The 13,264-nt window shown below is 45.1% G+C and overlaps 1 protein-coding gene across 14 annotated transcripts in view; it reads left to right on the top strand.

The window, feature by feature from the left end:
- phldb1b (pleckstrin homology-like domain, family B, member 1b) overlaps positions 1-13,264 on the top strand; it is a 355,881-nt gene that overhangs the window by 126,769 nt on the left and 215,848 nt on the right. The gene's annotated exons all lie outside the window — the stretch shown is intronic.

The raw sequence follows: 13,264 nt of genomic DNA, 5'->3' as shown, positions 1-13,264 counted from the left end.
TTCAAAGAAAGAAAGACTTGCAAGTATTGTGAACTGTGAGGAGGATAGTGATAGACTTCAAGAGGACATAGACAGGCTGGTGGAATGGGCAGACACATGACAGATGAAATTTAATACAGAGAAGTGTAAAGTGATATATTTTAGTAGAAAGAACAAGGAGAGGCAATATTAAAAAAAAGGATACAATTCTAAAGAGAGTGCAGGAGCAGAGGGACCTGGGGGTATAAGTGCACAATTCGTTGAAGGAGGCAGGGCAGGTTGAGAAAGCAGTTAATAAAGCATATATAAAACGCTAGTTAGGCCACAGCTGGAGTACTGTGTATAGTTCTGGTCGCCACACTATAGGAAGGATGTGATTGCACTGGAGAGGGTGCAGAGGAGATTCACCAGGATGTTGCCTGGGCTGGAGCATTTCAGCTATGAAGAGAGACTGGATAGGCTAGGGTTGTTTTCCTTAGAGCACAGAAGGCTGATGGGGGACCTGTTTGAGGTATACAAAATTATGAGGGGCATTGATAGGTTAGATAGGCAGAAACTTTTTCCCTTAGCGGAGGGGTCAATAACCAGGCGGCATAGATTTAAGGTAAGTGGCAGGAGGTTTCGAGGGGATTTGAGGAAAACGTTTTTCACCCAGAGGGTGGTTGGAATCTGGAATGCACTGCCTGAACAGGTGGTAGAGGCAGGAACCCCCACAACATTTAAGAAGTATTTAGATGAGCACTTGAACTGCCATAGCATACAAGGCTATGGGCCAAGTGCTGGAAAATAGGATTAGAATAGTTAGGTGGTTGATGGCCAGCACAGACACGATGGGCCGAAGGGCCTGTTTCTGTGCTGTATAACTCTATGACTCATATGGCATCCTGGGCTTTATAAATAGGGGCAAGGAAGTTATGGTGAGCCATTTGTTATGACCCCGTTAACTTTTTAAAAAGAAAGTTGAATTCCCAGTTATTACTGAAAGAATTACACCACAAGATTTCACATTTTAAATAAAAAACTTTACTGTACAAAAGTTAAACAAAGCAGGACACTACTAACTTAAAACTTCAATTTGGAAACAATTATTCTTTAAACCTAAAATCTTAACAGAACATGAAGATGTATACTTTAAACTCGAAATGTCAACAGAACCCTCCTATTTGACTGTTACTTTTACCCCAAGAGTTCCCCTATGCATTACAGGATCTTGGTGGTTTATTCACTTCTCCTGGCACCAATTCAAAGTGTACCACAGCTCTTAGGAATTCAATTTGATTTCCTAATTTCTCAGCTACCTTCCGAGGTATGACATCACCTTCTGAAACTGGAGTTCCTAGCTTAAGCATGGGCCTGCCTCAAACAGAAACACCCCTGGTTCCCAATGGCCCCTTTGCTCCTGAGTCCAACTGACTTTCAAAAGCTTTCTCTGTGACCAACAACCCTGAAGCCAACAGCATTCCAAAAGCCAACTGCTTGTCTGTCAGCAAGCACACAAATCAACAGGCACCCCCTGCATAATCTATCTCCATAGCATGCGGTACATATGGAATGTCCCAGATAGCAATTTAAACTAATTGGGCTGAATTTTTCCAGCTCACCGCCCAGAAACAGCAGGGGGAAGCACGAGATGTACTCCGTGGAGCCACCACGATATTTAGCGCAGCGGCTCATTTACATGGACAGGGTAGACCCCACCCCCCACCCCGATGACGTGGAGGGGGTGGGTGCTCCGTCCTCGGGAACGGCATCTGGTGCCACTGCGCCGGTGCCGGCACCATTTTTGTAGGGGTTCAAGGCCTTGCATTTAATTTACACTTTTAAGGGAAAAGTCAGTAAAAATTTAATTTGAAAAATTTAGTAAATTATTCAAGCCCCTCTCCCACCCCCCAAAGACTAAATACTTTATTGATTGTCCTCTCCCCAGGAAAACTTACCTTGTGATCCCGACCTTTCCCCCCCCTCCAACTTTATGAACTTTCACCTTCAGCCCCTCCCACCATCCCCTCCACCAATCACAATAGTTTTCGCCACTCGCCACACCCTGAAAACTTACCTCCTCCCCACTACCCACCAGTGTCCTGCATCGGATCTCCAGTCAGAGATCCGAAGGCACGGGAGTCCTGGCAGCCGGCCGGAATATGGGGGATGCGGCAGTGGGATGTCCGAAGGGACCAGGTAGGTAATTCATTAAATTATTAACATAATTAAATCCTGCTCCCATCGCCGAGTGGTGGGGGTGCCGCCATGAGGCCTCGCCATCGTTGGTAATATGGGGCAGGGTTTTCCTGTCGTCGAGGCCCGTGGTGGGCATCTCCCGGAGGCATTTTCCAGACCCCCCCCACCATGACCCCTGATGTCGGATGGCTGGTAAAATCCAGCCCATTACTTCCAAATCCAAATCTTCTCTTTGTTCTGGGAAATCATTTGAATAATTTAAACCCCTGATTGAGGCAGCTGTAGACACATTGTCTCCATCAAGAAGTTCAGACAGTTTCCCATTGTTTAGGGTCTTCACACTTCCCATTATGATCTTACTAAATAAACACAGGTGACCCTTTGATTTGTAGCCACCCTTGGTTTGTTTGCCAGGTTCTCAAACCAGGTGTTTTCATTTGTCTTGCATTAAAAAAATTAAATTCCCAAATTAAAAGTTACCTCTAGAAAATTAATACAAACCATGAATTAGATGATCATAATACTTTATAAAAGACTGGTTTGACCTCAACAGGAGTATTCTGTCCAATTCTGGGCACCACACTTTAGGAAGAATATGAAGGCAGTAGAGAGGGTGCAGAAAATCTTTTACAAGAGTAACTTCAGTTACGTGGATAGATTGGCGAAGCTGGGCTGTTCTCCACAGAGGAGGGAAGGTTGAGTGGATATTTGATAGAGGTGTTCAAAATCATAAGGGATCTGGAGGTTCTGTGGGAACGAGAGAGACTCACGGTTGGTATGTTGCCTCCCAGGTGCCAGGGTTCGTGATGTCTCGGATCGTGTTTTTGGGATCCTTAATGGGGAGGGGAAGCAGCCCCAAGTCGTGGTCCACATTGGCACCAACGACATAGGTAGGAAGAGAGATGGGGATTTAAGACAGAAATTCAGGGAGCTAGGGTGGAAGCTTAGAGCAAGAACAAACAGAGTTGTTATCTCTGGGTTGTTGCCCGTGCCACGTGATAGCGAAGCGAGGAATAGGGAGAGAGAGGAGTTGAACACGTGGCTGCAGGGATGGTGCAGGAGGGAGGGTTTTGGTTTCCTGGATAATTGGGGCTCTTTCTGGGGTAGGTGGGACCTCTACAAACAGGATGGTCTTCACCTGAACCAGAGGGGTACCAATATCCTGGGGGGGAGGTTTGCTAGTGCTCTTCGGGGGGGTTTAAACTAATTCAGCAGGGGAATGGGAACCTAAATTGTAGTGCCAGTGTACAGGATGTTGAGAGTAGTGAGGTCAGGGATATGGTTACAAGGACGCAAGAGGGCACTGGCAAGCAAGAACCTGGTTTAAAGTGTGTCTATTTCAACGCCAGGAGCATCTGGAATAAGGTGGGTGAGCTTGCAGCATGGGTTGGTACCTGGGATCTCGATGTAGTGGCCATTTCGGAGACATGGGTAGAGCAGGGGCAGGAATGGATGTTGCAGATTCCAGGATTTAGATGTTTCAGTAAGAACAGAGAAGATGGTAAAAGAGGGGGGGGTGTGGCATTGTTATGGGGGACTTTAACTTTCCAAATATCGACTGGAAATACTATAGTTCGAGTACTTTAGATGGGTCAGTTTTTGTCCAGTGTGTGCAGGAGGGTTTTCTGACACAGTATGTAGACAGGCCAACCAGGGGCGATGCCACATTGGATTTGGTACTGGGAAATGAACCCGGCCAGGTGTTAGATTTAGATGTAGGTGAGCACTTTGGTGATAGTGATCACAATTCGGTTAGGTTTACCTTAGCGATGGGCAGGGACAGGTATATACCGCAGGGCAAGAATTATAACTGGGGGAAAGGAAATTATGATGCGATTAGGCAAGATTTAGGATGCGTAGGATGGGGAAGGAAACTGCAGGGGATGGGAACAATCGAAATGTGGAGCTTATTCAAGGAGCAGCTACTGTGTGTCCTTGATAAGTATGTACCTGTGAGGCAGGGAGGAAGTTGTCGAGCGAGGGAGCCGTGGTTTACTAAAGAAGTTGAAGCGCTTGTCAAGAGGAAGAAGAAGGCTTATGTTAGGATGAGACGTGAAGGCTCAGTTAGGGCGCTTGAGAGCTACAAGCTAGCCAGGAAGGATCTAAAGGGAGAGCTAAGAAGAGCAAGGAGAGGACACGAGAAGTCATTGGCGGATCGGATCAGGGAAAACCCTAAGGCTTTCTATAGGTATATCAGGAATAAAAGAATGACTAGAGTTAGATTAGGGCCAATCAAGGATAGTAGTGGGAGGTTGTGTGTGGAATCAGAGGAGATAGGGGAAGTGTTAAATGAATATTTTGCGTCAGTATTTACAGTAGAGAAAGAAAATGTTGTTGAGAATACTGAGATTCAGGCTACTAGGCTAGATGGGATTGAGGTTCACAAGGAGGAGGTGTTAGCAATTTTGGAAAGTGTGAAAATAGATAAGTCCCCTGGGCCAGATGGGATTTACCCTAGGATTCTCTGGGAAGCTAGGGAGGAGATTGCAGAGCCTTTGTCCTTGATCTTTATGTCGTCATTGTCGACAGGAATAGTGCCGGAAGACTGGAGGATAGCAAATGTTGTCCCCTTGTTCAAGAAGGGGAGTAGAGACAGCCCTGGTAATTATAGACCTGTGAGCCTTACTTCGGTTGTGGGTAAAATGTTGGAAAAGGTTATAAGAGACAGGATTTATAATCATCTTGAAAAGAATAAGTTCATTAGAGATAGTCAGCACGGTTTTGTGACGGGTAGGTCGTGCCTCACAAACCTTATTGAGTTTTTCGAGAAGGTGGCCAAACAGGTGGATGAGGGTAAAGCAGTGGATGTGGTGTATATGGATTTCAGTAAGGCGTTTGATAAGGTTCCCCACGGTAGGTTATTGCAGAAAATACGGAAGTATGGGGTTGAAGGTGATTTAGAGCTTTGGATCAGAAATTGGCTAGCTGAAAGAAGACAGAGGGTGGTGGTTGATGGCAAATGTTCATCCTGGAGTTTAGTTACTAGTGGTGTACCGCAAGGATCTGTTTTGGGGCCACTGCTGTTTGTCATTTTTATAAATGACCTGGAAGAGGGTGTAGAAGGGTGGGTTAGTAAATTTGCAGATGACACTAAGGTCGGTGGAGTTGTGGATAGTGCCGAAGGATGCTGTAGGGTACAGAGGGACATAGATAGGCTGCAGAGCTGGGCTGAGAGATGGCAAATGGAGTTTAATGCGGAAAAGTGTGAGGTGATTCACTTTGGAAGGAGTAACAGGAATGCAGAGTACTGGGCTAATGGGAAGATTCTTGGTAGTGTAGATGAACAGAGAGATCTTGGTGTCCAGGTGCATAAATCCCTGAAGGTTGCTAACCAGGTTAATAGGGCTGTTAAGAAGGCATATGGTGTGTTAGCTTTTATTAGTAGGGGGGTCGAGTTTCGGAGCCACGAGGTCATGCTGCAGCTGTACAAAACTCTGGTGAGACCGCACCTGGAGTATTGCGTGCAGTTCTGGTTACCGCATTATAGGAAGGATGTGGAAGCTATGGAAAGGGTGCAGAGGAGATTTACTAGGATGTTGCCTGGTATGGAGGGAAGGTCTTACGAGGAAAGGCTGAGGGACTTGAGGTTGTTTTCGTTGGAGAGAAGGAGGAGGAGAGGTGACTTAATAGAGACATATAAGATAATCAGAGGGTTAGATAGGGTGGATAGTGAGCGTCTTTTTCCTCGGATGGTGATGGCAAACACGAGGGGACATAGCTTCAAGTTGAGGGGTGATAGATATAGGACAGATGTGAGAGGTAGTTTCTTTACGCAGAGAGTAGTAGGGGCGTGGAACGTCCTGCCTGCAACAGTAGTAGACTCGCCAACTTTAAGGGCATTTAAGTGGTCATTGGATAGACATATGGATGAAAATGGAATAGTGTAGGTCAGATGGTTTCACAGGTCGGCGCAACATCGAGGGCTGAAGGGCCTGTACTGCGCTGTAATGTTCTAATTCTAATTCTAATTGGACAGAGTAGATGGAGAGAACTGTTTCCTTTGGCGGAAGGGTCAAGAACTAGAGGTCACCGATTTAAGGTGATTGGCAAAAAAAACAAAAGGTGACATGAGGAAAAACTATGATATGCAGCAGATGGTTAGAATCTGGAATGCATGGCCTGAGAGGTGATGGAGGCAGATTTAATCATGGCTTTCAAAAAGGAATTGAATAATTATCTGAAAAGAGAAAGGCCTATGGGGAAAGGGTGGGGGAGTGGGACTAGCTGAGTTGCTCTTGCAGAGAGCTGGCATGGACATGATGGGCTGAATGGCCTCCTTCTGTGCTGTAACCATTCTATGATTCTGTATAGCGCCTTTCATTACCTCAGCCACCCAAAGCGCTGTACAGCCAATGAAGGACTTTTAAATAATAGTCACTCTTACAGTGTAGTATACTATTGCCTCTCAGTCAGGAGGTTGTGGATTCCAGTACCACCCCAGACATTTGAGCGCACCATCCAGGCTGACACTCCATGTGCTGCACTGTCGGAGGTGCTGACTTTGGGATGTAACATTGAACCAAAGCCCCGTCTGCTCTCTGAGATCATACGGCATTATTTTAAAGAAGGGCAGTGAAGTTCTCCCTGGTGTCCTGGCCAATATTTAACCCTTGATTAACATCACTGGAATGGATTATCTGGTCACAGAATCACAGAATAATACAGTGCAGAAGAGGCCCTTCGGCCCATCGAATCTGCACCGATGCATTACACCACCTGACCTGTCTACCTAATCCCATTTGCCAGCACTTGGCCCATAGCCTTGAATGTTATGACGTGCCAAGTGCTCATCCAGGTACTTTTTAAAGGATGTGAGGCAACCCGCCTCTACCACCCTCCCAGGCAGGGCATTCCAGACTGTCACCACCCTCTGGGTAAAAAAGTTCTTCCTCAAATCCCCCTTAAACCTCCCGCCCCCCACCTTAAACTTGTGACCCCTCGTAACTGACCTTTCAACTAAGGGGAACAGCTGCTCCCTATTCACCCTGTCCATGCCCCTCATAATCTTGTACACCTCGATCAGGTCACCCCTCAGTCTTCTCTGCTCCAGCGAAAACAACCCAAGCCTATCCAACCTCTTTTCATAGCTTAAATATTCCATCCCAGGCAACATCCTGGTGAATCGCCTCTGCACCCCCTCCAGTGAAATCACATCCTTCCTATAATGTGGCGACCAGAATTGCACACAGTACTCCAGCTGTGGCCTTACCAAAGTTCTGTACAACTCCAACATGACCTCCCTGCTTTTGTAATCTATGCCTCGATTGATAAAGGCAAGTGTCCCATATGCCTTTTTCACCACCCTATTAACCTGCCCTTCTGCCTTCAGAGATCTATGGACAAACACACCAAGGTCTCTTTGTTCCTCGGAACTTCCCAGTGTCAGGCCATTCATTGATTAATTTATTACATTGCTATTGACTTTCATGTTTCCTACATTACAGCAGTGGCTGGGTTTCAAAAGTACTTCATTGGCTAGAAAGCACTTTGGGATGTCCAGATGTTATAAAAGGCAAGTTTTTATTTCTCACATTATAGGCTGACCCTTCAGTGCAGTACTGAGGGAGTGCTGCATTATTGCAGGTGCTGTTCCTTCACAAGACAAAAACAATCTCATGTCTACCTGTCCAAATGAATGCTAAAGATCCAATGTCCTGGCCAGCATTCTTCCCTCAGCCAAAAAATCCAGACTACCTGGTCATTTGCCTCATTTTCTGTTTGTGGGATCTTGCTTTTTGCAAATTGGCTGCCATGTTGTCTACAGAACAACAGTGAAAGTATTCCAAAAAATAATTAATTGGCTGTGAACTACTTTGGGACATTCTGAGGATATGATAAATTGCTATATAAATGCAAGTTCCTCCTTAGACGTCAGACCTAAATTTTCAGTTTAGGGTCATAAGACTTAGGCAAAATCATCTTATTTCAGGGATATATACGTAATTGCTAATGTTGGCTTGAGAGAGGGCAGTGTAATGGATAAGAATAAAAGAACAAGGGAAATAGGAGCAGAAGTAGGCCATTCGGCCCCTCGAGCCTGCTCCACCATTCAATACGATCATGGCTGATCCTTCAACTTAACTCCACCTTCCCGTACTATCTCCATATTCCTTAATTCCCTCGTGTCCAAAAATCTATCAATCTCTGTCTTGAATATACTCAATGACTGTGCATCCAGAGCTCTCTGGGGTTGTTAACACATGTGCAGGAATGAGAGATGCTTGCCTATAATTTTTCATGTTTCCCTCCGTGACCTTGCCAAGATAATGCCTGCAAGCGAAATAGCTCCAAAATTGACTTTGAAATCTATGGACAAATTCTCTCAAAGTTTAATGTTCTTTCCTTTTGAAGTTAGACTTGATGAAATAAACCTAAACCATGTCAGAACTAGCCTGTGGCATGGTGTGTCTCTGATAGTCCCATTTACACACTCAGCCTTTTCTGTCTTTTTCATTTCTCTTTCTCTTTTTGCTCTTTCCTCCTCCATCTGTATCAGCCAATTTTTTTCCCTCACATTTATTTCTCCTGTCAAACAGCAAACAGGAATGAACTGTAGCTTCTCAGTATCTTCAATTTTACCAATCAATTAAAGCCTTATAATATTATGGTCACTATTTCCCAGGTTTTCTCCCACACGGAGGCCTGACACTGAGTTGTAAAATCCTGAAATAATGCATAGTAGAAAGTTATTCGCCTATTGTGTCTGTGCTGGCTGTTTGGTAGAGGTATCTAATTAGTGCCACTCCCCTGCTCTTTCCCCATTGCAGTGCATGCATTATCCTTCAAATATTTATGCAATTCCCTTTCGAAAGTTACTATTTAATCTGCTTCCCCCGCCCTTTCAAGCAGTGCATTCCAGATCACAACAACTCATTGCAGAAAAAAATGTTGCCTCGTGTCTCTTCTGGTGATTTTGCCAATTACCTTAAATCTGTGTCCTCTGGTTATTGACCCTTCTGCCACTGGAAACAGTTTCTCCTTATTTATCCTGTCAAAACCCGTCATTATTTTGAACACTGCTATCAAATCTCCTCTTAACCTTCTCTGCTCTAAGGAGAAAAACCCGGTTTCTCCAGTCTCCCCACATAAGTGAAGTCTCTCGTTTCTGGTACCATTCCTGACCTTACAATGGAGATTTTCACAACTGAGTCTGGTCCCGTTTTCATTGATGTCACACATGTGAACGTGGGAGAATGATCCAGAGGACCTGGGTCGATATTTCACTTTCTCCTTCCTTTGTCCATCCCTATTGCTCCTCCAGCAGCTCAGCTGAGATCTGTTAACTCAACAGAAGTCAAGGATCTCCCGAGTGTGAGTGACACAACCATTTCCACAGGTCGAATTCCCAGCATATAACCAGAACAACATAGGAACACGAGGAGGCCATTCAGCCCCTCGAGCTTGCTCCTCCATTCAAAAAGATCATGGCTGATCCTTGACCTCAACTCCACTTTCCCACCCCATCCCCATATCCCTGAGGGCCCAAAATTCTATCGATCTCAGCCTTGAATGTACTCAATGACTGAGTAAAAAACAGTACTTGGATATGCACTTGAAGTGCCGTAACCTACAAGGCTATGGATCAAGAGCAGGAAAATGGGATTAGGGTGGATGGTCACTCGTTGGCCAGTATGGACACATTGGACTGGATGGCCTCCTGCTGTGCTGTAAATTTCCGTGATTCTATGACCATTCACAACCTCTGGGGTACAGAATTCCAAAAGAAAAACTAAACAACATGTTTCCTCATCTCAGTTCCAAATGGCCGACCCTTATCCTGAGACTATGGTCATAGAGTCATTTACAGCACAAATGGAGGCCATTCAGCCCATTGAGTCATGTTGGCTCTCCATGGAGCTATGCAGTCAGTCCCACTCCCTGGCTCGATCCCCGTCATGATGGTAAGGACATCAATCAGTTCACCTCTCATTATATCCTCTCCTCGAGAACAGAGACCCAGCCTGGTTGCTATCCAGTGACTCCTCCTCCCGGATGTGACTATTAGCTGAGAACTGAGGTCAGCTCTGCTGTTCCCGAGTCTCGAGTTACTGCCTTCAGAAGAAGAGATGAGGAAATTGAGGTTGAGGGGCTTCTACAACAAAAGCCAAATTATAAAAAGGCAACAGACTGACTGCGCTAATGCTCTGTTTACTGTGCCAGTGCTAGACTCTCCAGCCAGGGGAAACATCCTCTCAGCATCTACCCTGTCCACCCTTGAAGAATTTAATATGAGATCATTTCAATGAAATCACCTTTCATTCAGCATAAGCCCTGTCAACCTGTCCTCATAGAGTAGCTCTCTAATTCCAGGAATCAATCTAGGGAAGCTTTATTGCAGCCCTCATTGCAAGTATATCCTTCCTTAGGTATGGAGACCAAAACCATACAGTTATTTGATCCCAGTCTGGGTGTGAGGGTGGGTAGCAATAGGGTGGATACAGATGAGGCATTGGCTCAGATAGGGACTCCTGCGTATTGCCTCACAGTTCTCCTCCCATCACCTTCCTGCGCACTGCCCCCCACAACCGCCACCTCACACCTTCCCCACCCCCCCCCCCCCCCCCCGACCCAAACTCTGGGCGGAGTATCTTTTTGTGTGAAAGCTGGGTGACAACTGGGCCAGGTTGCCATGGGACCTTGCACAGGTGGATGTTGTGCTGTCGTTTGCCATCTACACTGACAGATGAAGAATGGGGTGGGATATTGACCCTTGCAGTCGTTCACTAACCAGGGAACCTGCTCCTTCAGGGGAGGCTCGGATGTGGATCTAACTGAGGTGTTCAAAATGATGAAGGGATTGGATAGGGTAGTAACAAAGAAATTATTGGTGAAGAAAGTTCAGAACAATGGGGCATAACCTTAGTTAGAGTTAGGCCATTCAGAAGTGAAATCAAGAAACACTTCATCCCACACAACACAGTTAATGGAAATGTGGAACTCTCTCCCCCCATAAATGGCTGTGACTGTTGGGGGTTAACTGGACCTTTCAGGACTGACATTAAAACGATCAGAGAGTTTTACAACACATACCTGTACCAGGACTCTGAAAGAGCTCTCCACCTACTGCTCGCCCATAGTTTCTTTTTCCTTTTCTAATATTTTCCCCCTTCCCTTTTAAAAGCTGTCATGGATTTATAGATTTTTGTTGGGTAAGGGTATCAAGGGACATGAAGCAAAGATGGGTGAATGGAGTTGACGTACAGATCAGCCACGATCTAACTGAATAGCAGGACATGCCCAAGGAGCTGAATGGCCTCATCCTGTTCTTAAATGTTCCTAACTTTAATAAAAAGGCAAAATTAAACTGGAACTCTGGGGGAAGCTGCTGGTGATAACATAGTGTATGTGGAAAACGAGAGTGTTTTTGCACATCTGAGACTAACCTCCTCCTCAAACCAAGCACAAAACACACACAGATTCACAAATTAAAATTCTCAATTCCGTCTTTACAGATCCAGTAACTCACACAAGTCGTTTGCACATGCTGTCATCAGTGAGTTAAGTGCGTGGAAATGTTCCCTTTACAATGGTGTTGATCAATGAGAACACATTTCACTGGGTGAAATTTAACAGGCTTGAATATTCAACAGCACTCGGTGATTTTTTTTGTAACAATAAAACTACCCCCACTAATGGCAGAGTCTCTGTAATTACTGCCTCAGGCCATATTTCCTACGATAACAAATGTGGAGGCATGGTTTCTGCCTGTCATTACTGTGGGCTGTGTAACTAAAGATACAGATTGGAGTTGACAGAGTCAAGATATAGGCATTTATTGCAGAATCAGCTTCTAGGTTGTATTCTGCACTTGAGTATTAAGCAGATCCAGTTTAGACACCAGCAATGGGTGGTTGATGGTCGGCACAGACTCGGTGGGCTGAAGGGCCTGTTTCAGTGCTGTATCTCTAAAGTAAACTAAACTAAACCTGAACTCGCCTAAGTTTGGGTTGCCAACTCTCTGGAATGGCCCTGGAGTCTCCAGGAATTAAAGGTTAATCTCCAGGACACTGTTGCGAGCAAAATTTCTGAAGGAAAAAGTCATGGGGCATTGAAAAAATGTATCTTGTTTTAATTTCCTTGAAGGCTTTTATTAGTTGTTGCAACAAGAGAAATAAAGGCCGAAAGGCCATATGACTGGGCAGGAGAATCATGTGATGAAATCTCCAGGAATACATCCAACCAGATTTGGTGACCTATCCAAAGTCCTTTTGGGTTTGGAGTCACTATGTCTTTGATGCCGTTATGCAGTGCGTGTCAGTGTACTGAGAAAGCCCACTTCAATTAAATCCACACACACAGAAAATTCACCTTCAGGGAGTCTGGTTTGGTGTTGCGTCTGAGCTGATTATCCGTGACGGCGGGGGTGGGGAGAGTGGGGGAGGGTGGGTGTGGGGGGTGGGGGGAGGGTGGGGAGCGTGGGGGAGGGTGGAAGTGGGGACCAAAAAATCCACTAAAACTGGAAATGACACATAGAGTGAATCAATCCTGCCCGGATCTAGGGAGTGAATGGGATTGACATTCACTTGTGTTTGTTCTTGAAGAATGTAATCTGTCTGGAGATACAGCATTCAGGGAATCAGTGGCACTGTATGTTTAATTGAGTTTGCAATATCTGTCGATCATGCTCATTGTAAATTTTGTCTCTACGACTTCCACAATCTCAACAGCTCTGAGCTCGGGATTCTGATAATGTCCTAAACTGAGAGATGAAGAGAGAGGGACAGATACAGAGAGAGAGAGAAATAGATTAAGAGACAGAGAGCTGTATAAGCAGACCAAAAGAGTAATAGATGGGCAGATAGAAGACATTAATAAAGGCAAAATGGGCAAATGAATTTCAGCATAGTTAAGTGTGAGGTATTACATTTTGCTAAGAAAAATAAGGAAGTCACATATTACTTGGAAAATAAATTGGGTAGAGGAACAAAGGGATCTTGGGGTACAAATACACAAATCACTAAAAATTGCAATGCAGGTCAATAAGGCCATAACGAAAGCAAATAAGGCACGAGGGTCTATTTCCAGAGGAATAGAATTGAAAAGTAGGTAAGTTATGCTAAACTTATATCAAACCTTGGTTAGACTACGCTTGGAGTAGTGTGCAGTT

This window comes from Heterodontus francisci, chromosome 22 (genome assembly GCF_036365525.1).
Source record: "Heterodontus francisci isolate sHetFra1 chromosome 22, sHetFra1.hap1, whole genome shotgun sequence".
Lineage (NCBI taxonomy): Eukaryota > Metazoa > Chordata > Chondrichthyes > Heterodontiformes > Heterodontidae > Heterodontus > Heterodontus francisci.
The sequence above is the reverse complement of the archived record's forward strand: the minus strand, read 5'-3'. Positions and strand labels throughout refer to the sequence as shown.